We start from the raw sequence: 22,896 nt of genomic DNA on the forward strand, positions 1-22,896 counted from the left end.
AAAGCGATGAAACTGACCTCAAATATGAGGACAGTTATCATGTCCAAGCATCATGGCTCCAAACTCTGACTTTTCCATGGTTAACAGAACAGAGTGTCACTAGGTTTGGTATATATTAAAAAAAAAAAATCATGATATGCTACAAAGTGAATGGTCAGTTGTTACCTAGAGGTCACTGTGTAGAGGGTTTGCTGAGGATTGAAATAGAAGATGAACCTTTACTGGTTTTGTTTTGTAGAAGTTATGCTAATATTAGCCTTGTGGGGTAAAGATGGGCTAGGAAAAATGAAGGCCATGCCTCAAGCTTGGGCACTTCAGCACACATATGTCTGCTGATGAAGCATGTGGTCTTTTGTGGAAGAGTCCTTAAGTGAAAGCAAGATTTCACCAATCAGAGACTAGCAGGCTCAGCTCTAGGTGCCCATTTCCCGCCCCCCAATACTAATTCTATTCCTGAATTCTCTGATGCAGTCACTTCTGAGTTGGGTGAAGCATTTTCTTGTTCTCTAAATAGAGCAATGTTTTGTGTGCCTTAGGAGAAAAACTACAGTTAGAATCTAATGCTTCCAAAGGATTTGAACAAGGTTTAGTTTCCCTGTATACCAGCCTCTTTCCTGATTATTGTACACATTTTTCATATGAGATCAATAGCACCTGAATCTCTTGACAGTAAAGGGCACCTTAAAAACTCAAAATATGTGTGGTATTTTAAAGAGCATCCTAGTTGTTTTAAAAACACAAACAATGTACAGCACTGCGAATGTTTGGTCTTAGCTACCATTACAAGAGAAGGGAGGGAGGGTGTGTGTGTGTGTGTGTGTGTGTGTGTGTGTGTGTGTGTGTGTGTGTGTGTGTGTAAGGTGATGGAAAAGAAAGTCTGGGATTCATTAAAAACTAGGGTTTTTAATAAGTTCTGAAGTCATTGAAGGTTGTAGCTGGCTGAGGTAGTTATCACTCAGTGCTGATGTTCCTGGGTTAGGATTACTGAGAGCATTATAGTAGAGTAGCTAATCTTTTGTGGCCAGTACTGCTTGCCTGTGTTGATAAGTATGATTAACAACATTAGAAGCCAAATACATAGGCAAATGCCTTATAGCTGCCAGGAATGCTCATGGCCACCCATGCATCACAGCAAAACGAGAAACAAGTTCAGGATCCTAGTATGCCTGAGCCTTTTAGATAAGTATGCCTCCAAGTTCGGTTTTGAAGTTGGTTTCAGTCAAATCCTGTAGAGCTCTTGTTAGAAAGCAGTCAGATAGGAGCCAAAAAGTGAGGAACGTGCTTTTGGTTTGCAAGGTTGTAAAAGGATGCTGCTCATGATAATTTCAGAATCTACTTTAGGTCTGCTTTTGTTCTGAAAATTCAAAGTGAACTTTAAAAAGATCCGAGACTTTTAATTTTTCTAGAAATTTCATTGCATGAAAATGCACATGCATCAAAAATTGCGTAATCCAATATTTGGTGGTAACCCTGAATAAAAGTCAAAACTCTAGGCTACATACAAATTGAGCGAGGCAATGATAGGTGACATAATCTTCAAAATAGTGGAAGAAATCCAGTTTAGAAAGTGATCAGCCTGACCTGTCATGTGAGCAGGGGCTTTGTTCCTCCAACTGCAGCTTCATTGTTGCTTCCATTAGCATCATAATTAAAGCAGGCCTCTGTGTTTCACCCAGGGATTCTGGATTTTTCCACCCAGAACTAAAGATAACACCATCTAAAATGTAAACCAGTATAATAAGGTTAAGGGTTAGTAAACAGTAGGAGTGAAAGGAAAAGACAAGCATGGGATTAGGGGAGACAATCCTGAAGCATACTGGTACCAGTTTCCAAGAGGCAAATCCATTCTTGCAGAATTGTCATGTACACTCTGCGTGAAGTTGGTGTCGCCCCAGCAGGTAGTGTATACTTTCTGCCCTCCTGTTGACTTTCTCTGGTCTCAGCTGCTGAATGTCAGAACTTCGTATACCTTTCCTACCACGAGAGTGCCAAAGTAGGTTCCATTTCTTGGCAACAGAAACCACAAGCCCGCTCTCTAGAGCCTCAGATTTGTAGGAAAGATGTTGCTATGATAAAGGTTCTTTTTTTCATAGCTTATATCCTTCTGAGCCTGCTTTTGTGAACAAAGTTATTCTTGCACCACATGATTTTGTTTTCTCCATTTTCAATACAACTTTTCAATGCACAGTCGACTTTTTGCTGACAAGATTTTCCCCCCTATTACTCCCTCTTTTTTTCTAGGTAATGCAAACCAAAAGTTTATAACTTTTGGAATTTTACAAATATTGAAGTAGAAATCCTACATGTACAGTGGAACATCACATAGATAAGGCAGTGCTGACATTTTTAAACTGTACCTGATGTGGAATTAAGTTCTTATCATTTGAATTCCATGTACAGTTGTCATTGCTCCTTTGGTTCATTCAGAGCCCAGCTGCTGCAGATGTGCAGTCAGGCTTTTATTATGTAATCTTTTCAGACAAAGAACGTTAAAAAAAAAGAAAAAAAAATCAGAGTCAGTAATCCAAGTAGCCAAGCCAGTTACCTTGATTTGCTTCAAAATGAGAATATATCAGAGATGGGGGTAGATTGCTTCCACCTGAAAACAAAACAGCTTCACAAAACTTTCCATGTTAAACAAGACTTACAACAAAGAAAAAATTTGTAATTTTATAATGAAAAGTAATTTTTCCCCAGAGAAAGAAAAGGGATTAACGGTAGTAGAAATTATATGATCTATCTATCTATCTATCTATATATATATATATATTTTTTTTTTTTACCTGTTTAGGAATATTAAATGCTAGAAAAGGGATTTGGGGAGAGTTTGTTTTTAGAGCACAATATAAACTCGGGTTTGTTTGGTTTTCAACATTACCTGGAATGTTTGCTACTGAAATTGTGTCGGAGACACACACAGTATCCTGAGAACCTGAAAACCACAAGTTGCAACTTGAAAATGGGCTCCATGACCCCAGAGACTGTGGGAAGTCACAGAGCCCTCACTGTGCACGCCTGCTCCTGCCTGTGCCTGTCTGCAGGACCCCTACAAACTAGCACGCGTTGCTGCTTGCTTATGCTCCGAGGACACGTGCACCCAAGCAACTCAATATCCAGATCTGGAAGTTCGACATTTCCATTGCCATAAGTAAGAGAAACTCAACAGTAGAAGGTGGTATTTATTTTCTGCTTAAAATGCAGTAGGAAAAAGGCAGGCATACTCCAGATACCTGTGTGCATGTTAGGAGGACAGTCTGTCACCTGCAGCAAGTAAAGGAATTGAATTACACTCAATTACTTTTTTAACTTATGAGTTTGTGTTTTCACTCATTCATCCATCTATTCTTCCATACTGCCCAGGATGTAAAACTTAGGAGAGGAACAGAAGGGACAGGTCTGTCAAGTGACCCACCCAGAAAAGCACAGGCGTGTTTCTGACTCCATTCTGGAGAAGTGCTACTTCTTTGGTCTGGCCTCCCTGTGGTACCAGACTTTTGACTAAATAGTCACTGGGGTTCCATTGGATTAAGCCTAGTAGCTTTCTTATTGGTTCATCTGAAGATCTCCAAGACTGTTAAGTGAACAAAATAAGTCTTTGGATAATACACATAATATGATTCTATTTATGTAAGAGTAATTATCTCATGGGTGTGCAGTATGGGTGTATGTACATATATGTAGAAACATATGTATGTATATTTTACACATATAAAATATGTGTATGTATATATTACATATACATAAAAAGTTATACATGTATATTACATATATATAAAGTTTGGAAAATAGACACTAAACTGTTAATAGTGATTACCTCCAGGGAGGGAAGTAGATTTAGGAGTTGGGGATATAAATGGGACTTTTGTTTGAATTTTTAAAATGAGCATTATTTGGTGTAATTAAAATATTTTAAAGAAAAAATATTTAAAGTTTACTTTTATTAGTTATTAAAATGTATTAGATAGTATTTGATTTTACTTTGTGAGGTTAACAAAAATTTACTAAAAGCGAATGAACCTATACTGCAAGATGAGACCTTTATTTTCATATTATAATTATATTCATAGCATAAAGCAAATAATGTGTAGTACATTTCTTTTTTTTTTTTTTTTTTTTTTGCGGTACACGGGCCTCTCACTGTTGTGGCCTCTCCCGTTGCGGAGCACAGGCTCCGGACGCGCAGGCTCAGCGGACATGGTTCACGGGCCCAGCCGCTCCGTGGCATGTGGGATCTTCCCGGACCGGGGCATGAACCCGCGTCCCCTGCATCGGTAGGCAGACTCTCAACCACTGCGCCACCAGGGAAGCCCTGTGTAGTACATTACTGATGTGTTTTTTCTAGTTTCTTTTTGCCAAGAAATTGGTGAATTACTTAGAATTCAAGATCTAAACCAGATATGACCAAAAGAAACATGTTTGTCCTGGGCTTTTTGGTCGAGCAAACTTTGAACTTTTGCTGACCTGTGGGTTCCATGCCCCATGCTGTCTTTATTAGTGAACAAAAATGGTCAGATTGGTCCTGCACAACTCTTAGGTTCTTTTTTGCCCGATAATGGTAGCCAAAGAAGAACTTTTGAGGCAAAAGAGGGTCAACTACTCTCCCCCAAACCTCACAACCAAGTCATACTGATAACTCAATGTAGGACCAAATTCTGTCAGGTATATAGACATTTATTAACAAGCAAACACCCCTCCCCCAACATAAATCGATTCATGTAACTTGTGTGTAAGCTTCAAGGAGTCCCAGCTCTTCACTTTCCTTTTAGATGCTCAACCACAGCCTTACATAAAAGATTCAAAAGAGGCTTGAGGCAAACACCCAGATTCCAAAAACAGATTGTCTCACCCTTATAGCCTGCATCAGGCAAGCAGAATCTTCTAGAAGTCATGGCTGTGGAAGTGAGCTGAAATTATCAAATTGGTTGTGCACAACTCTTAGGTTCTTTTTGGTAAATAAGGGTGGCCAAAGAAGCAAGTTTTGAGTTAAAAGAGGATCAACTACTACTCTCACTAAAACCTTATAACCAAATCACACTGATTACATGTGTAGGACTATTTAGGGATTTAGACTAGGACATTATCACCAGAGGTGCAGGTAAAGGTCTTACTGGATTTTCACACCGAAATACTTTGAGCCAGTCTGTACTTCTGAACACCTTAAGTCCACCAAGCATGCTAGGCAACGAAACAATTTTCACCAGTTGAAACCCATTTTTGACACTCAGAATGGTAGCTGGAGATTGTTGATGGAGAGATGGTACCAGCAGGGTTTGTAACAGCCAATTCTGAAGTTCAGGCTCCCTGTTTAGAAAGCCAGCTAGATTGTCTCAGGCTTTGAATGCTTCATCAGATGCTAGCAGCACCGGGGTTATAGTTTTACCTAAATAACACACATGTAACATCAACCATATATACTCAAGTGCTTTAAAGTAAATTACAGGGCTTCCCTGGTGGCGCAGTGGTTGAGAGTCCGCCTGCCGATGCAGGGGACACGGGTTCGTGCCCCGGTCCAGGAAGATACCACATGCTGCGGAGTGGCTGGGCCCGTGAGCCATGGCCGCTGAGCCTGCACGTCCGGAGCCTGTGCTCCGCAACGGGAGAGGCCACAACAGTGAGAGGCCCACGTACCGCAAAAAAAAAAAAAAAAAAAAAAACCTAAAGTAAATTACAGATGAGTACTGCAATTAGCTCTTCTTACAGAGGATTCTGTTTCTTGAATTGCAATTAATCAGATTCAACCCTTTAAGTGTAGTTGTATTCACCTATATTTTTAAATTCTCACTATGGAATGATAGATAACACCTATTGAATGTTTATGCCATGCTCTGTTCCCAGCATTTTACATATATTAACCCACTTAATCTTCACAACACCCTAAGAGTTGTACTGTTGTTATCCATTTAACAAGGAGGAATCTCAAGTAACTTGTCCATGCTCACACAGCTTGTACCTGGCAGAGTCAAGATTAGAACCCAGGCATCTGGGACATGAAGTTCAGTTTTTTCACTGCATGGAAGAGAGAAAATACTCTAGACCATGAAGCCATACTGCCCTCACCAGCTGCGAGATCCTACTTTTAATTTGCTTTGCACAAATTCTGCACACGAGGCAAATCGTCTGTATGTTAAGTTAGAAAGGCTCTTCCCATGATGTGCTGCATTCCTCTTTAGAGTCCCCATTTTCTCAGTATGTTTTCCTCTCTACAGAGCTGATGAGAAATGTTTAATCGTCAGGCCTGGCTCTGTGCAAAAAAGAAAACAAAATCCCCGAGGAGCCGTATCCATTCCCTTTTGGATCAATGCAGTGCCTTTCAAACAACACACAGCTGCCATAGACCCCCGGGGTCTGCTGTTGAAGTTTCACACCCCTTCTGTGAGGCTGGACTTTACTTCTTGTATGTGATCATTAAAGATGTCTGTGGTTGAAAAGAAGGGAGTTGATGATTGAAGTATCAGTCCCTAGCTTAAGGATTACAAGACTGAGGACCAGCAGATCAGGCTAATTATTATTGCCGTGCTTCATGTATGCACTTGCACTGTACTTACACCTGGGCATGGATATTGCTTGTGATGCTTAGCTGGCCTCTTATGCCCAGGGTTTGATAAAAATGGGAAGCTTCAGGTGTCGTGCCATTTGCTTTGCCAGCTGGTATAATCCTTAAAAATATTTTTGTCCAAAACATGGATGGTGTTCCTTTTCAATTACTGATTTGCCCAGGCACATGGGGATTGGGCTTTTGACCGTAAACATGGGCAGGGCTGGATTAAGCAGGTTTCTGGCATCTTCAAGTTGATGGTTGTGAGCGAAGCTGACACATACATAAGGGTAGGTTATACAGCGCACAGCCCTAGGCTGACCTGGTTCTGGGGAATACAGGTGCCAGTTTGAAAGTAAAATCCAAATCCTGAGGTCCCCACCCAGTACTCATTCCACTCCCCAATAGTTTCCTTCTTTTGCCATAAATTCACTCCTTGCCTACGACTTCTCTCTCTTCTACACATATTCCTTAACCACAGACAATCTGGTGCCTATCACCAGCCTATATCAGCTTGCATCAGCTTTCCTGTAACTGCATATATATTTTAAATGCCTACATATAGAAGTTCATTATATGAATGTACCTTAATTTATTTGTAAGTTCCCTATTGGTGGGCACTAGGTAGTTTGCAATCTTTGGCGATTACAAACAATGCTGAAATTAAAACTTGTATTTGTTTGTATATCTGTCTGCAAATATCTCCAGGAAAAATTGCTTAAAGTGGGATTTGCTTTGACTCATTTCCTTTGACTCTCTTACCTATGCAGCTGCCTCTAGCACCCTTCCTTTTTTTACCCTCATCCTCCAAGTTCGAATATTTATGACCTCTGGCTTAAATTATTACAATAGTCTCCTAAGTGGGTCAGTCTGCCTACCCTCTCCTTTATAATCCATCCTAAATATGGTTTCTAGATCTCACTGCTCAGATTATGTTACACTTATGCTCAAAAACTTCCATGATCGCTGATTGAACTTAGTATTCACTCCCCACACCCCCTCCCAGCATTCAAGACCATACCACAGTATGGTTCCTCCTTGTTGCTGGAGTCTCATACCCCATGGTTCTCCCACACGTTCCCTATGCTTCAGCAGAACCAGGTGGTTCACTATTTCTGGAGCTTGCCTTGCTCCTGTCTCTGTGCCTTCGAGCTCACTCTTCCTGTAGGAGTGTCCTTCTCTTTGAAGTGTCCTCCCTCATCTCTGCCCATGCAAATCCTTCCCAAACTTTAATGCTACCACCCTAGTCATGTCTTCTGGATTCTCCCACCCCCATTCCCTAAACTAGATGTGACCTTTCGGCCTTGAGCCCCCAGCTGCACTCTTCCTCTCCCCGCTGTTCTCATATCCTGTTTTGGATTGTAATCCTTCGTGCCATGGTAAACCTGCTGCTGGAAGCATGTATCTGAGGTGCCTAGTAGAATGCCTTGCACATTGTAGGTTTAAAAGAGTATTCATCAGGTTAGATCTTTGCAGTTGGCAAATTCTCTTACCCCAAACTGGTACCATTCTTCAGTTTGTGGGAAAGAGATCATACACCCAAAGCCATTATGAAAGTACATTAACTTTGCAGTGTATTTAGTTGAGAACTCAGAAACGCACTGGCAGTGAGGAAGCAGGCGGCGTAGGGGCAGGAGCACATCTCATCCGCCTTTCCTTACCGTTGGTGGCGTCCACAGCTGCCCTTGACCCAGCCCACGTGCAACAGGGCTCCTCCGGATTTGGAAAGCTTCCTTCTTGCCAGCCATAGCAAACAAGGACTTTCATCCCCTATTAGGAAGAATTCACCCTAACAATCCCCGTACTTTCATTAAAGGGATGTTTACCAACATCGTGGTTCTTGACTCAGGCTCATTGTCAGCAGATGACATTCTCATGGGAGGAAGTGAGGAAGGGGAGATGGTTAGGGGTGAGTGTAGAAAGCTGGACCAGATCAGGGGTCCACAAACGAAGCTCCTCTCTTTCCAGTGACCCAAAGAGCCTCTTTCCCTACAAAGCCCAACCTCACATTTGACAGAACTGGAAGGACACACAGGTAGTCTCAGCCTTGAAGAACCAGATTTTCCAACTTCAACCATGGGCTTCTCATAATCATCTACAGTTCCTCCTTTACAGTGAGTGGCTCTATCTAGCTCGGTTTCTCATTTATTCAACAGACACCAATTGTGTATGTCCCTGCTCTTAAGGGACTCACAGACAAATGACAGATGACAGTTCCAGGATTCTTCTGTGAAAATGTGGAAGGAAAACTAAGGTTTCAGACTTACTACTCAACCCCACTCTGACCTATGCTCACCATGTATGCCCTCACGATAGAGTTCAGATGTTCAAAATCTGTTACTGTTATCCTCAGCATGCACTTTATACCCTGCACTTTATTCCCAGAATTTTTTATCTTTAGCTTTCCTTATCACAGGCAGTGGTATTTTGTTTGGTACCATCCTTTGCCAGATTAAATATTTATACTTATTTAATATTCTCTCTGTTGTTGAAAAGAACAATACAAAAGTTGAATAATAACAACACAGTATTTTATCATCTTAATTTAATTTTGAAATCACCTGTCAGGTCTCCAGAGCTTTACTCTGTGCTTTTCGTGTTCAAGGACACTGTTCAAGAAACAAAACTGAGACTTGAATCCAGTCTTCTGACTCTGGATCCTAGTGCAGTCTTCAAATCCTTAGCCTGGTTTTAGTAGCACTCACATAGCTATTTGCAATAAATGTGCAGCCTTTCTACCTGATAAGGTTTGACTACTGTTGACTGTGCAGAATATGTAAGCCTAAAAATGCACACTGTGTGCTAAAGATTTACGAAGCAGACTGGTGTTACACAGTCAGCTCTACTTGGTAGAGCAGTCTTCTCTCATCTAGAACCTGAAATGCATCCCATACCTTCTCTTGATTCACCAAGTTCATGGTAGTATAAATATCAGCCAGTCCTGTCGCTTAGGGGGTGTAATGTCATCTGAATGTGAATAATGACCTCTGTTTTAGGATAGAAAGGTACAAGTACACCAATTTTATAATGTCCTATTTTGGTGCTTTTTCTTTTTCCATTTTCTCCCTGGAATCAGTTTTCATAATTTTAAGATGTTAAAAATTATTCCGTCATGGGTGCATGCTTGCGTGTGTGTGTGTGTGTGTGTGTGTGTGTGTGTGTGTGCGTGTGTGTGTTTCAGTCATGGGCATCTTCTTTTGAGTGTCATTACATAGAAAAACCTAAGCCTGGTTAAAATGCTTCCTCCTGTCCTGTGAAGTTTCAGGCCATGTTACCATGGGATTTGTTATATAACCTACACACTTGGCACTGGCATGGGGGGACCTTAGGCAAGGATCACCCCCCCCCCTTGGTTTGTGACAGACTGGCAGCTTTTTCCTCTAGTATGTGCCATAGCTACAGAGCCAGATTTTAAGGAGAGGATTTATAGGAAATCCAGCTGTGAGTTTTCGTTTTTTTCTCTTAGAGCTGGAGGCGGGACCAAGACCAACCTCAAACCAGGCACACCATTGATCAGGCTAGAATGATGTGGAACAGTCTCACAGACAACAGCTAAGCACAGGGGAAATATTAGCTGGCAGAGATAACGAACAGGAAACACTCAGTGACAGATGCACCATCTGTCAGTTTCGGAGAAGCGATTTTCAAGAAAGCAGAAAATGAAATGAAGAAGAGAGTGTTTTTGTTTCAAAGGTACAGCACAGCCTAAGGACGTTTTAAACAAAGTGAGTTTGTATTCCATAGAAGAGGTTCTGGCGCTGGGTAAGACAACAGTTACTTCCTATTTGTACTGAGAGTTTTGTTATTGATACATAAAGTTTTCTTTGTGGTGTACTTGATATTTAGAAGGACAATCTTTTAACAAGAACTTGATTTAAAATTTAAAGCAGTGCCTCTCATTTTAATTTTTCACTTTAAAAACATTTGAAAGTTACAGTAAGATACTTATTTACTCTTATTTAACCTCAGAGAATTGCTTTTATCTCAGTTAGACTATAGATATTGATATCAGACTTTTTTCTTATTTTTTTGAACTGTGGGCAAAGTTACCTGTATTTTTCCTCAAAGGCAATTTAGTGAGAAAGTACCCATCTCTCAGATTTAAGACGCTGGCAGAAAATGCTGTCTATTGGATATTTAATTCCCTGAGATCGGTTACATAAATAGCCATGAATATGACCTAAACTTCTACATGCCTTTCCTAATAATGTTATTGTGTTGACATAGTTTTTAAAGGAGGCTGCTTCTGGATCTTCTTTATAAGCTGCCATATAAAACAATTCTGCTGTGTATGTTTAATACATTTCCAAACGTGTTCGTTTTAAAACAAAGTTGGACTTGTGCTGTTTGTTGTTGTATTTCACATCTAAGAGGTCTGCATTTGATGCCACAGGTCGTATGTTTTATTAGTCTGGGATTGGTCTAATTCTGAAGAGATCTAAAGCAGTGATTTGGAATGATGAGGTTATGAGAGCAATAGCAAAAAGTTTTGAGGTGGATCACAGGAGCCCCTGTATTAGAAAAAGGCAATTCTCTTACAATTTACACAGTCAAAAAGGGACTTATTTTGCATCTGCGTTAGCAAGCTCTCTAGTCCAAACCAGAAGTGGAAGCACTGGCTGTAAGCTTGCAAAACCACTCAGTGTTATGGCCCAATATGGATGTCAGAACTTTGTAGCATGTGTGGGAAAATGGCTGCAGTCCAACGTCTGGAATCATTTATCTTCTGGGAGAGTCTAGAAGACAACTGTTTTATGCATTTTACAGAAATCCTTGCTGATTGATTTCATTTACATAGAGCAACGCAGTGACTGATGGTGGAGCAACTACAAGTGGGGGAGAAGTATTGATCTATTTCTGCTTTTCCTGACATCCAGGTCTCATTAGTGTTCCTGGCACCTTTGAATGAGATTGTGCCATTACGAGCAACGATATTGTTTCTACAGGGCCCTTTCCACGCATTTCATCATAAATGCCACATTGATGTCTTTTCTTACTGGGGGTGTCAGAAACTGAAAGTTGAACATTTTGTCTTACTGTCTTTTCAGAAGTCTAACCTGTTTCCTATAATCTAGATTTGAAGAATGAGAGGAAGAAAATATCAGTAGGCAGGGTTCTCCGTAGGCTCACTGCAACTTACGCAGTCATTTAGAAATGTGTGCGAGATGGTCTCTCTGAAATTCTGGAACATACTCTTCCTGACATGTAGACTCGTATCTGTGTGTGAGGGAGGGTATCAGATACGCCAGCCAGTATATTCTGCGAGAGCTAAACTCACATGTGCTGACATATGCTGACGTGTGACAGGGTAGCATCCAGACCTGTTTTTCTAATGTGGGAAAGAATATTTGCCAATTTCTGACAATACCCATGTCAAACCTGATGAAGACGTTTTGAATTGATTGCAAGGACCAAGGTAACAGTCAGAAGCCTTGGATTTTCAGCCACTACCCTATGCTGCCTACCATGGCAACCTTGAGGAAGAGAGCTAACCTTTTAATAAATCAGTTTCACTGCTTAAAAATATAGTGAATAAGTCTAGCCATCTCTTTGACTTCCAGAGACATTTCAAATGTCAGCAAGATATTTATAATGTGTCTTGCACTGTTAGTTTTTAGTATGTATGTCATTTTTAAAGTTGCCTCTGTTTCCTTAGACTGAAAAAAGCTGAAAAATTCTGGGTCACTGAAAACAAGATCCTATAATCTTACACAGTAGTACTTTTGTTGGCAGCAGCCTACTCTTGAAGGTACTTGTACTCATCTCTTTTCTCTATGTGGAATTATCCTTTGATTTTCTCATCACAATTCCTGGCATTGGGAAATACCAGGAATTCCCTCAAATAGGTTGAAGTTGTAGAAGTTGGGCTAAAATTGGTGCAGCACTGCTTTGATCTAGTATGTTTAAATATATATAATTTTTTAAAGTTCCTAATATAAGGAAATGGATGGTAGTGCAAATTAAGTTACCTAATATTTTCTAACATGTTATGTATACATATACACCATATTTAAATAAATACATGCTTATCTTCATATAAGGTATAGAGATATGTCTATAGAGAGAGAAAGAGAGAGGAGAGCATCTTTCCAAAATATTCTAATAAAAACAACAGTATATAAAATATTGGAAGTAAAAGATAGGAGCCATTAGTGTGTTTTCATTTTAAACCATTTTCATTTGAAGTGATAAACATGATAGCAGGTTAATATAGTGCAAACAGCATCAGAAGTCAGAAGTCAGACCTGCCAATCTCAGCGGCCAATATGCCACACTCCAAACAAAACCATCCCCCTGGGCACCATTCACTGAGTTGTTGAAGCACAGCTGCCCACACTCAACTGTGTTGACCTTGGGCAAGTCACTTAACCTCACTGACTCGTAGTTCTGCTGCTGCAATATGAGAATAACAATGTATGAGGAAAAAAATGTATAAGAATGTTTACCTTACCACATAAGGTTGTTGTGGAGGTCAAATGGCATTATATGTGTGAAAACGCTTAGAAAACTTTAAAGTCACTTGTTCGCTTCCTGGAATATTCCTATCCTCTCTTCCTTAACAAATCCTGCTCATCATTCAGAGGCTTCTTTTGACCCTCTTCTGATCTCCTCCCTCTTTCAACCCCCTAGAGCCCTTCATGGAGAGAACTAATCAGTGTACCATCATGTACCTCCTCCCCCTCCCACCAATTTGACCCTGACGCTTCCACACCTCCATGCTCCGCTCATTCCAGTCCCGGTCTCCACTAAATACTTTCTCTACTACTTTTTATCGTTGTTTTCATCCTCCAAAGCAGCTTTAAACATTACCAGCCTTTGAAGCCTTCCCTAATATTCTTCCTCCGTAGAGTCAGGAGCTTCTTCGTTCATGGTTCCCATAGTATAAACTTCTGATGGAGTTCTTATCTTCTACTTCATTCTTTATTTACATATCTCTCTCCCTTTGTAGGCTCCTCAGAGACAGGGAAAACTCCATGTTTCTTTGTTTCCCTGGTGGTTACCATAGTTTCTCATAAGTGGTTGGTGTTCAAGCAATGTCTGTTGAATGAATGAACAACATTATACAGAATGTACAACTGTACACAGAATACAGTCTTTCTGTATCTTTCTGAAAATATTATCTAGCTCGTGGTATACTATAATCACACACCTCTTGGGACAGAGTCTGGGTACCCATTTGTGTGTCTGGAATAATTTGACCATTAGAGTGTAATAGCATATAGACTGTTTTAGGCTGGAAAAACTGTGTATGCCATCACCAGTAGACAAATGGTTAACCTACTAGTCCTATCTAAGCCCTGCTAATTACACTTAGCTAGCTAAAAATTGAAACTGTCAATCAACTGTCTCCGTTTGGAGAGAGCCTTGATTTATCTGTGGCTAGATATGTTTTAAAAAGAACATATAGCCATCTTTTTGAAAAAGCAGTTTGGCCGCATTTATCAAGACCCTCTCATCCAGTAAATCCACTTCTAGGAAATTATCCTAAGGAAGTGGTTTTAAAAAAAAAAAAGTAGATAAAGCCTTCTGGACAAAGATAGTTAACATGATATTATTCATAAATAATATGAAAAATGGCAAATAAGACACTGGCATTGTTTTAATCATAATAAAGTTTTTAATAATCAGGGGGTTGCCTGATCAATTATATATAATTGTATTGACCTCAATGCTGCCTTTTTTAGATTCTTTGCAAAGAACCAGGGTATACTTGAAGCAATCAAGTTTCAGCTTCTTACCAGGCTTCCAATTTTACCATTCTTCCTTTTTTTAATTTAGAAAATGTTGAAAATAAGGTAACCTTTGAGGCCAAAGTTTTAAAACTCTCTAAGGAAACAATAATCTTAGCATTCGGAGAGACCTAAAAAGCCTGTCTTATCCATTTTTATTAAAAAAATAGACTGTGACTGACAGAGATGGAAATTCTAATGGTTGAACTTTTTTGTTCAACTGATTTTAAAAACAGTTAAGAAGGGAAAACTTGAGTCTACGTGTTAAATGACTCTGAGGAAAACTATGTAAATTGTGGAAGCTTTTTATAATCCCTCATTTAATCTCCTTTTACAGGGAATAACTGGCAGAAGTAAAGCCATTTTATCATAATAGTTTCTGCAAGTTATATCAGGAAAAACCACAGGAATACTGGAAATAATCTTCTATCAAATCAGGGTCGTGTAGTCAGTTGAACGCTGAGCTGAATTAGAAGCACCACTCTCTGTGTTACAGCCTCCCCAATAAATTGGTCAGGGGGCCTCACTGCTGCGATCTACCGTCCATCGCTTGCCTCTTTGTTCAAGAGGCAGGGTTTTCTTTTTTCATTTCTTGGGATAATCCTTGAAATGCATCCCCACTAATAATGCCACTCCCTGGTAAAGAAGCCAGAGCAAAGGGCTGCTGGTGGGTGGAACGTTTCCTTAGTGGGCCTGGCCATCTTGTCTTAAAAGGGCAGAGAAGCATGTGACTTGTTTAAAGACATTTCTAAATGGTCCTGTTGGGCATACTGCCCAATAAGTAAGGCAAGTCCCTGCTTCAGAGCGCTCACTGTGTAAATGGTGAAGGAATGCCAGCTTCAAACATGAATACAAACACAGGAATACGTAGGCAAATAAATCCCCACACGGGCTGCGACCAAGCCCAGGAGTAATGTTAGAGCGTCAGGTCGGGGTGGAGGGAGCCGAGGAAAGTGAAGTCCTGGGGGGTTCACCTTCCAGGAAATCTAAATCTTCATAATCAGGAAAGCTCCTTGAAGTGGCCTCCTTCCTGGTCAAGTTGTGAAAGAGTGAGGAGAAGCACCTTCCCGGGGCTGGCGTGGTAGTTTATGCCTTGGGAGTGGCTTCTACACACAGGGGTGAAGGTGGTGGGTTTTGTAGCCTGAGCTGAGCCGAGCTGGTTGTCTGAGCTAGAGGTGAATGAGAGAGCCAACTGCTCGAATCCCCAGCCCAGGGAGCTCTGACAAGACGCCAAGGAAGGGCCTGAGTGCAGCCAGCAAGCCAGAGGGGAGGGAGTTCAAGGCGGGAGTACCCTTCCCCTTCAGCCTCAGCAGAGGGGCCTCCAGGAGACCCGTTACTAGTTCTCTACTCCCCACAAGAGAACAATGATTTAGAACAATCTCCTGAGAACTACTGTTCTTTCCACATGTGCTTATTATCCTGCATACTGGACCGTTTGTACTGGGCCTGGCCAGGGAGCAGCTGTATACATTACGGACAGGCCTGGGGAGGAGAAACCCAGCAAGCAGATGAGATACACTTGAATTAACCCTAAATTACTCCACGAACAGAAGTAATCCTTATGTAACATGGAGGCATTCTGACTGGTTTTCTTTGGGCCTTGCAAGTACTTGAATAAAACCACAAAATGGTTAAACAACACTAGTGGGTACGCAGTTTAAATAAAAGCAGTTTGTTTTTAGCTGAGGATCAAACTCCAAATTAAGTGACCTCTCTGTGCCAGGCATTACAGCAGAGAGAAATAAGATATCCATAGCTTTAGAGTTTACTGTTAAAGTTTCCTACTTTATGATGGTTTAAGCTATAATTTTCTTTTTCTTTTCAGTCTCCCTGACATCCACTGATTTGGTATTGGTGTATTACTTCTATAAAGGATCTAAATGCCTATCTTACTACAATTCTCTTGTCTCAAAATCCGCAGCTAGTGACATTGTGTATTTCATTTCAACAAACATTTATTGATAATCTACTACATGTGAGAAACTGTGAAAAGAAGATGGGCCTATAATGCCTGTTCGAGGATGTTATAGTCCCATCTTGGGGGCAGATATGGACACAATTGGAGGGAGAATGACTTTTATACTAATTAGAGTCATAAGGCAATGCACTATGGAGCACACGTTTAAATCTAATTGGAAGAATGGGAAAGCTTCGTGGACAATATGGCATTTGAGCATGGCCTCGAAACACCAATAGATGTTAGCTGAGGGCAAAGTAGGAAACAGATATTCAGAGACAAAAGGATATACGTCAGAAAACACGAAGACTTTAAAGTGTTGTATGTGTTCAAGAATGAATACAGGGTCCCCCAGCGTGCCCAGCATGACTAGACTTCAGGGTGTATGGGGAGACAGCTGCATCAGGAAATGGGGCTGGAAAAGCAGATTGGGGCTAGATCTTTGAAGGCTTTTAGATATTATTTCATAAACCATGCATGGCTATTAACAATTTATGAGGAGACTGGTGATTTTTAACTCGTAACTTAAGAGGAATGTTCTGGTAAAAGGGTAGATTGGAGAGGAAGCAATGATACCATGTATAGGTCCATCCACAACCCATATCCCTCCATTCAGTCAGCAAATATTAATTGGGTACCTACTGTGCGGCAGGCCCAACTTTAGGCTATGGGGATACAGCAATAAGCAAAACAGGAAAACAGAGTTCTTGCCCTCATGGAGTTTATGTTCTAGTGGAGAAGGCGTACAGCGAACAACATAAACAAACAATGTTTATTTTAGTGTCAACTGATAAGGAGAATGAATACAACAGGGTAAGATCGTATGAATGTGAACAAAAAGGGCTAAGTTTTGTGAAAAGGTGGCTGTGAAGGCCTCTTGAAGAAGTGACTTGAATGAAGACACGAAGGAAGGAGAGTGAAAGAGGGCATCTGTGGATTCTGAGGCAAGAGCATCAAATGGAGAAAACAGAAAAAGGCAGAGGCTCTGGTGCAGATGAGCCTGGGGTGCTTAGGAGTTGACTGTCTAGTTGAACCAGTGTTGGGCAGAAGAAGGAGGGTAAAGGGGAGATATTTCAACAAAAGCATCCTTCTGTGACTGGTGGGTTTGATTAATGAGGAAGAGGTCAAAGACAACTTGGCAGAGGGGGAGCGTGGGTTTACACCAAATGACTCAGGTCCAAATATTTGGTGTTAAGACAGCTTTGTAGGATGGTGTTGATGACCTCATCAAAGGAAGAGGTAAAATCAGCCAAGAGTGAGTAAATAGCATGGGATGAGGGCTGGGAACTGGTAATCAGTGGCAAAGTTTTGGACTAGCTGCTGAGAGGAACAGAAAAGAACCTTAACTGGGTGTGAATATAAGGATTGATGAACAGTGTTTTTAGCTTAACTGTGGCTTGTTTGTCTGTTTGGCAAACAGGTAGTAGCACTTACTTTGTGAGTAGCACTGTACTGAATGCTGAACATACGGAAGAGGAATGTGCTCACAGACAGAGAGGAAAGAGAATATTTCTAAATATATAAAATTTGTTCCTTTATCAGATTGGAGAGAATGAGGTAGCATAATATTTAACTTCTCTCAACAAGCCCACTCACGATACAAACACATTCTATTGGGCTGATTCTTAAGAGGTCCATATTAAAAAACAAAAAAAACAAAAAAAACAAAAAAACCTTTCTGTCCCCTCTTCTATAGAGTTGATTCAATTAGACCCAAATAATTGTATTTTTCAATAATTAGCCCTGCCTAAATCTGTCTGTAAAACTGAGTTTCCAACCAAGGTGCTTTGAGGTGCATCTCATGGGACATGGGTATGCTCTGAATGGGTTTAGGTCCGCTGAAGATACTAATCCCCCCAGCCCTTGGGCTGGCTGAGCAGGGCCTGGGGTAGCCAAAGGCCCCATCTGATAACCTTGGGCCTCCAGCAGCCTAGCCTGGTCGTTTATCCCAGCGTGCGGTACAAATGCAGCATGGGCCATGTTGTGCAAAAAAGGTTGGGAAGCATGCAATCAATGTGCCTGCCCCATACTTACATTCCCTAGCACAGTGGCCACACAGTCTTTTGAATGTATACGCCTATCAATAACAAGATTTTGAGCAGTATTTCCAATATAGCTCTCTGTATTTTCTGTATTTTGGGTGTTTTTTTGTTTTTCTTTTTTTTTGGCGGCACCGCTTGGCTTGCGGGATCTTCGTTCCCCGACCAGGAATTGAACTCAGAGCCATGGCGGTGAAAGCACGGAGTCCTAACCACTGGACCGCCAGGGAGCTCCCTGTATTTTGTAAGTTATATACATGTTCCACTATCACTAACTATCTCAAGTCATAAAGGCCAAAGTTCATCAACAATTACATACATCTTCATTTCAAACAATCTTCCAGACAATTTTAATCATTCCAGCTGACTTCTTGTCTGGTCTGAACATATTTTCATTGTCCTTACCTTGTAGATGTGACTGCTATAGCCCTAGTACTATAGTAGGGAAATTTCCCTAGTAGGGAAATTTCAGCATTGTCACCTTCTCGCTGACAACTTGTGCTGGTAATTAATGTCATCTTCTCTTCATGTTTTCTCTGCAAGAGTCTTTTTAAGTCACTTCTCCATTTTGTGAGGGTTAGTCTGGTTAAAAGTAAGCAATGTATTCCACATATTTTCTCAATCGGGTACATGTGTGCTGCAGTACATCGTGACACATGGCAGTACTGAAAATGTGCATGTACCTATAATGACCAGTATCCCCCCATAATACTCTGTGACCCCCACCCTCCCTCAGAAACCACCAGCAGGCTTGCATCATAAGTGAGGGCACCTTGTATCAAATCCTGATATTGAATCCTGGCATAACAATTTATTTCTTAAAATATCTAAAAATACTTAAATAAAATATTTAAAAATAAACACAAATAGAAATTTCTAATGTATTCATCTGCCTCCTATTTTGGAGACACCCCTTTCCTTAGCCTAATGACAGAAGCTGTTAGTTATTATGTGCTTCTCATCTGCCAACCACACTATAGATATCATCTCATTTCATCCTCACAGCCATCCTTTGAGGCAGGACTATTATCTCCATTTTACAGATGAAAAAACTGAGGTTTAGAGAGGTACAGTTAACTTGTCCAAGGGTCATTGCTTGTAAGAAATGGGCAGATTTGAAACATAAGATCTTTCCAATCTGAATTACTGCCTTCCTTCTCTTAGGGCTGGGGTAATTTGCAGTCTTGTGTCCAAAGAACTTAGACCTAAAAAATAATGAATTTGGAGTTCTCAAGACACTCTTTGGGGTAATACTGATGCGGGTGCTAAGTGTCTGTTTCTCACCTTAAATTGTAGCACCATTATGCCTGGTTTGTATCCATGCCACAAATCTAGTTGCTATAGCATCCTTCATATTAGGAAAATATTTGTCAGCTCCAGGTGGCTGGAACACCAGACAGGCTTGCTGATAGTTTAGTGAATAGGAACAATGATTTGGCAAGTTATGGGGTAGTAAGCTGAGAGAAAAACAAAGTCTCCAGGGACTCTGAGGAAGTAGGCCAAAGATTTTCACATTGTATTTCCACCACTACACAACTTCAGGTTTAGTCAGCTGGGTTAGAGAGAGAGGCTAAATCTGCAAAGACGAAATTGGAGGCTACTGAAATAGCATTCCTTCCTGTGGGTTCATTTTTTGCCTTAGAATAAAATACGTTGTCCTGGTAAAATTAAGTTGCCATACCCAAAGTGGTGGCAGGGTTAGTCATTTTAATTGTTGGTCATTGATTTAAATCATCTCCTTACTCATAATTCATTCTCCTTGAACATGATTATATCCAGATAATGTTCTCTTCCAGTAAGAAGGGAAGAACAAAGGAAAATAAATAAAACACAGTTTACTCGAATCTCATTAAAGTTCTTGCACAAGAAGTGAGGAAGCATGGGAAAATATGAGTTCTTTTATAAAAACAAGTTTTTCCTTGAAGTCACTACAAGATTGCAGTTCACATAACATATTGGTATGTGTTTACGTTTTTACAAGGGGGGGCTATGTCACCAGAAAAATGTGAATCAAAGTCTCTGTGGTCATTTTTTTTAAATGACTAACAGCATATGTAATATCCTTTTTAAAAAGTAGTTTATCATTCATTTCTCATTTAAAAAAAAAATCCATTTTCACTTTCTCCAAAGAAGCCCATATCTGGGAGTTGAGAACCATCTTTCTTTCTATTTTAATTCTTAACTATTTTGAATTTACCCAATATTCTGCCCCAAACTAACAAAGCATTATAGGTTTGAAAAGTTTTCTGCTAACAGGCATACGAACTATAATTTATAGTAAAGTAGCTTCATTCTATGTTATATCTTTAACGTGATGTTTAAGCACCTTTGAACCTAAAACAAATGCTCATTAACCTATTTTATGTATTCTTACCATAAAAGAATCTACATTTACAAGATACATAAATCGGGGGTGTTTTGTGTGTTAAGATTCAGTCAAAACACTTTTTTAAAGTGAAAAAGTTAGTCTCCTTAGTAAACTGGATTTCACAGCAGAGTATTTCCAAAATGAAATATTAATTAACCTTCCATATTTAAGATTTATTTACAAAAGTTCATTTAACACACAATTTTAAGGTAATACTTAACATTGTTTTTTGACAATCTTAACTGTTGTAAAAAGTGAAGTATATTTATGGTTCAAAAATCATAAAATTTTAATTTATTTATTGATAGTTATCAGGTTATTAGGCATGGGCGGTGTTCACTGCCCTACTCCTGTCGCTTTTCTGCTGAGTTGAGTCTATTGACAACAGTCCAGATTGAGGCAAGAAAGACCAGAAAGCGTGTTTCTGTGCTCTTGCTTCTACTCAGGAAGAATTCTTTCTTTCTTTTTCCCTACATAAGTGAAAATAAGCTCTAACAATCCTTGAGGTCTCTGGGATAATTCTGGACTGGTAACTAATTGAAAAAAAAAAAAAAAAAACCAACATGAAAACCTTGGCTTTAAAGGAACTTTTTTGCTTCAGCCCTGAGAAGGAAAAAAGCATAATCCTATCATACTTAGTTATCAGCACTATTAGAAATTCTGACTGGCTTGATAATTACCATGGAGCTGCAGAGCACTTAGCTGGTAGATAGCTAAATTTAATTAATAGCACAGATTGTCAGATAAACCTCATTTATTTTACAGCTCTGTGTACTTTCTCTGTCCTGCCCACCAAGTTAGGGTCTTCTTTTTGGTTTCCTTGTTTGCCCGCTACAAGTTCTTACCTGGCAGGAACACTGCAGCAGGACCACTTAGAGCAGCCTGGCACCCTGAAAAGGTGCAAAGCTTCAGGCTCAGAGGGATCTGGATGTGAATCTCAACACTGTCACTGGCTAGGTGCATGCTTTCCTATTGCTCATCCCCAAAGTGGTGGTGGTGATGTCTGTCTCAGAGAGGATGGTGTGAGATCATACCTGAAAAACCTGCTTCTGTGCTTTCTCTGGGTGTATGTCCTGTAAAAATACTGTCATTATGATGCCCTCATTTTTTCTGCACCTCACCTTTTCCTAAGCTCCTAGAGACTTCACTCTGCCAGGAACCCTAGTGTTTCCACCTAGAACTTTCCGCAGGGAGTCAAGATCTTTAGAAAAATATTGTGTGATCCATCAACTTTTCTCCTTCTTATCACTGACAACCCACTCTTTCATCAGTTTAAGTGCTGCCACCTCTTTTTCTGCTCCTGAGATTCTCTGTTGCAACGGTAACGTATGTATGTAACGGCTGATGAAGGTATGAATAAATAAATGGGGAAATTATGTTAGTAAATTTTTTCTTTCGTTTGGTTGCTTTTTTTATTTATAATTTAAACCCTACCTTCTTCCAAAAGGATTTGGAAGAACTTTGCTGTTTGTATCACTTATTCCCATTTAGTTATGAATAAGGACTAGAATTCGAGCAGAAACTGTGGTTTGCCTTATAGCATCCCCACTGTGTGGCATTGACACCTTGTTTAACCTCTCTGAGCATTAGTTTCTTCCTGCATAAGATGGGGATGATCATACCACTTTAGAGGCTGTTGTGAGGATTAAATGAGCTATTGTATGTGCAAGTGTAATGCATTTAGCATCAATGCCTGGCACAATATCAACAAGAATAATGCAGACACCTTCTAGCAGAATATTTGAGCGGTATAAGAGAGAATTAAAACAAGAATCGAATGGAAGTTGTGGGCCCTCTAAACCTCCCTCATACAATTTATATCAGGGAGAACATTCATGAATATGCATTTTGAAAACTGCAGCACTCTAGTGACAATATTTGTTTCGAAGAAAATAAATTCCAATAATAAGTGTGCGTGATTTTTTAAAAATATAATTAGTTCTCATTTATTTATTTGTTTGTTTGTTTATTGGCTGCATTGGGTCTTCGTTTTGGTGCACGGGCTTCTCACTGCAGTGGCTTCTCCTGTTGCGGAGCACAGGCTCTAGAGCACAGGCTCAGTAGTTGTGGCGCATAGGCTTAGTTGCTCTGCAGCACGTGGGATCCTTGCGGACCAGGGTTCGAACCCATGTCCCCTGCATTGGCAGGCGGATTCCTAACCACTGCGCCACCAGGGAAGCCCAAGTGTGCATGATTATAATGAACAAATTAAGGAATAATGGAAGCAAAGTTACCAATATACTGTCTTAGCGTCTAAGTAGCTTATT

At 40.2% G+C, this 22,896-nt stretch overlaps 1 protein-coding gene across 4 annotated transcripts in view; it reads left to right on the top strand.

The window, feature by feature from the left end:
* Nucleotides 1–22,896, top strand: part of STARD13 (StAR related lipid transfer domain containing 13) — a 226,970-nt gene that overhangs the window by 107,714 nt on the left and 96,360 nt on the right. The window contains exon 1 of one of the 4 annotated variants that reach the window (XM_049701355.1): nucleotides 9,962–10,297. The exons of 2 other annotated variants lie outside the window; for them this stretch is intronic. The gene's annotated coding sequence lies outside the window, so the exon portion shown is untranslated. Of the gene's footprint in view, nucleotides 1–9,961; nucleotides 10,298–22,896 lie in introns of those variants that run through there. One more of the 4 variants, XM_033410145.2, reaches the window with a different exon arrangement.

Source organism: Orcinus orca, chromosome 18 (assembly GCF_937001465.1).
Source record: "Orcinus orca chromosome 18, mOrcOrc1.1, whole genome shotgun sequence".
Taxonomy (NCBI): Eukaryota; Metazoa; Chordata; class Mammalia; order Artiodactyla; family Delphinidae; genus Orcinus; species Orcinus orca.